Source organism: Thunnus maccoyii, chromosome 24, assembly GCF_910596095.1.
Source record: "Thunnus maccoyii chromosome 24, fThuMac1.1, whole genome shotgun sequence".
Classification (NCBI taxonomy): Eukaryota; Metazoa; Chordata; class Actinopteri; order Scombriformes; family Scombridae; genus Thunnus; species Thunnus maccoyii.
The window spans coordinates 17,730,639-17,733,138 of NC_056556.1; the positions used below are offsets into that span (position 1 = coordinate 17,730,639).

The following is a 2,500-nucleotide window of genomic DNA, read 5'->3' on the forward strand; positions in this document are numbered from 1 at the left end:
TACCACGCATGGGCCTTTTAAGCTGTCCGAGGTACCACGCATGGGCCTTTTAGGGATGTTGCTCGTCAGTCGCGCCTTCAACGCCCAGGCAGCAGCTGCGGGGAGAGTGTTCCGATCCATTCCTCCGTCGGAGAAATGCCAGAGTGGGACTCCCGCGCACAGTTCTGCACAGACACGGAGGAAAACAAGAGAGAGGATCCCTACGTTAAACACGGCGGGCGGGCGCTTGTGGAGAAAAGTGAAAAAGCTTACAGCACCTGGTATTCCCAGGCGGTCTCCCACCCAAGTACTAACCAGGCCCGACCCTGCTTAGCTTCCGAGATCAGACGAGATCGGGCGTGTTCAGGGTGGTATGGCCGTAAGCTGTCCAAGGTACCACGCATGGGCCTTTTAAGCTGTCCAAGGTACCACGCATGGGCCTTTTAGGGATGTCGCTCGTCAGACGCGCCTTCAACGCCCAGGCGGCAGCTGCGGGGAGAGCGTTCCGATCCATTCCTCCGTCGGAGAAATAGCAGAGAGTGGGACTCCCGCGCACAGTTCTGCACAGACACGGAGGAAAACAAGAGAGAGGATCCCTACGTTAAACACGGCGGGCGGGCGCTTGTGGAGAAAAGTGAAAAAGCTTACAGCACCTGGTATTCCCAGGCGGTCTCCCATCCAAGTACTAACCAGGACCGACCCTGCTTAGCTTCCGAGATCAGACGAGATCGGGCGTGTTCAGGGTGGTATGGCCGTAAGCTGTCCAAGGTACCACGCATGGGCCTTTTAAGCTGTCCAAGGTACCACGCATGGGCCTTTTAGGGATGTCGCTCGTCAGACGCGCCTTCAACGCCCAGGCGGCAGCTGCGGGGAGAGCGTTCCGATCCATTCCTCCGTCGGAGAAATACCAGAGAGTGGGACTCCTGCGCACAGTTCTGCACAGACACGGAGGAAAACAAGAGAGAGGATCCCTACGTTAAACACGGCGGGCGGGCGCTTGTGGAGAAAAGTGAAAAAGCTTACAGCACCTGGTATTCCCAGGCGGTCTCCCATCCAAGTACTAACCAGGCCCGACCCTGCTTAGCTTCCGAGATCAGACGAGATCGGGCGTGTTCAGGGTGGTATGGCCGTAAGCTGTCCAAGGTACCACGCATGGGCCTTTTAAGCTGTCCAAGGTACCACGCATGGGCCTTTTAGGGATGTCGCTCGTCAGACGCGCCTTCAACGCCCAGGCGGCAGCTGCGGGGAGAGCGTTCCGATCCATTCCTCCGTCGGAGAAATACCAGAGAGTGGGACTCCCGCGCACAGTTCTGCACAGACACGGAGGAAAACAAGAGAGAGGATCCCTACGTTAAACACGGCGGGCGGGCGCTTGTGGAGAAAAGTGAAAAAGCTTACAGCACCTGGTATTCCCAGGCGGTCTCCCATCCAAGTACTAACCAGGCCCGACCCTGCTTAGCTTCCGAGCTCAGGCGTGTTCAGGGTGGTATGGCCGTAAGCTGTCCAAGGTGCCACGCATGGGCCTTTTAAGCTGTCCAAGGTACCACGCATGGGCCTTTTAGGGATGTCGCTCGTCAGACGCGCCTTCAACGCCCAGGCGGCAGCTGCGGGGAGAGCGTTCCGATCCATTCCTCCGTCGGAGAAATACCAGAGAGTGGGACTCCCGCGCACAGTTCTGCACAGACACGGAGGAAAACAAGAGAGAGGATCCCTACGTTAAACACGGCGGGCGGGCGCTTGTGGAGAAAAGTGAAAAAGCTTACAGCACCTGGTATTCCCAGGCGGTCTCCCATCCAAGTACTAACCAGGCCCGACCCTGCTTAGCTTCCGAGATCAGACGAGATCGGGCGTGTTCAGGGTGGTATGGCCGTAAGCTGTCCAAGGTACCACGCATGGGCCTTTTAGGGATGTCGCTCGTCAGACGCGCCTTCAACGCCCAGGCGGCAGCTGCGGGGAGAGCGTTCCGATCCATTCCTCCGTCGGAGAAATACCAGAGAGTGGGACTCCCGCGCACAGTTCTGCACAGACACGGAGGAAAACAAGAGAGAGGATCCCTACGTTAAACACGGCGGGCGGGCGCTTGTGGAGAAAAGTGAAAAAGCTTACAGCACCTGGTATTCCCAGGCGGTCTCCCATCCAAGTACTAACCAGGACCGACCCTGCTTAGCTTCCGAGATCAGACGAGATCGGGCGTGTTCAGGGTGGTATGGCCGTAAGCTGTCCAAGGTACCACGCATGGGCCTTTTAAGCTGTCCAAGGTACAACGCATGGGCCTTTTAGGGATGTCGCTCGTCAGACGCGCCTTCAACGCCCAGGCGGCAGCTGCGGGGAGAGCGTTCCGATCCATTCCTCCGTCGGAGAAATACCAGAGTGGGACTCCCGCGCACAGTTCTGCACAGACACGGAGGAAAACAAGAGAGAGGATCCCTACGTTAAACACGGCGGGCGGGCGCTTGTGGAGAAAAGTGAAAAAGCTTACAGCACCTGGTATTCCCAGGCGGTCTCCCATCCAAGTACTAAC

At 57.8% G+C, this 2,500-nt stretch overlaps 6 non-coding genes and 1 pseudogene across 6 annotated transcripts in view; all 7 read right to left on the minus strand.

The window, feature by feature from the left end:
• Positions 1–245: 245 nt before the first annotated feature.
• On the minus strand, positions 246–364 carry LOC121893292. Its single transcript, XR_006095202.1, has one exon. It is a non-coding gene; the product is annotated as a 5S ribosomal RNA (ribosomal RNA).
• A 256-nt stretch (positions 365–620) lies between these two features.
• Positions 621–739, minus strand: LOC121892527. The gene has a single exon (XR_006094501.1). It is a non-coding gene; the product is annotated as a 5S ribosomal RNA (ribosomal RNA).
• Positions 740–995: 256 nt separating this feature from the next.
• On the minus strand, positions 996–1,114 carry LOC121892983. Its single transcript, XR_006094899.1, has one exon. It is a non-coding gene; the product is annotated as a 5S ribosomal RNA (ribosomal RNA).
• A 256-nt stretch (positions 1,115–1,370) lies between these two features.
• LOC121892913 lies at positions 1,371–1,479 on the minus strand (annotated as a pseudogene).
• A 256-nt stretch (positions 1,480–1,735) lies between these two features.
• LOC121892984 lies at positions 1,736–1,854 on the minus strand. Its single transcript, XR_006094900.1, has one exon. It is a non-coding gene; the product is annotated as a 5S ribosomal RNA (ribosomal RNA).
• A 224-nt stretch (positions 1,855–2,078) lies between these two features.
• LOC121892528 lies at positions 2,079–2,197 on the minus strand. The gene has a single exon (XR_006094503.1). It is a non-coding gene; the product is annotated as a 5S ribosomal RNA (ribosomal RNA).
• Positions 2,198–2,451: 254 nt separating this feature from the next.
• LOC121892985 overlaps positions 2,452–2,500 on the minus strand; it is a 119-nt gene continuing 70 nt past the window's right edge. The window contains exon 1 of the ribosomal RNA XR_006094901.1: positions 2,452–2,500. This exon is cut by the window's right edge and continues 70 nt beyond it. This is a non-coding gene — a ribosomal RNA (5S ribosomal RNA).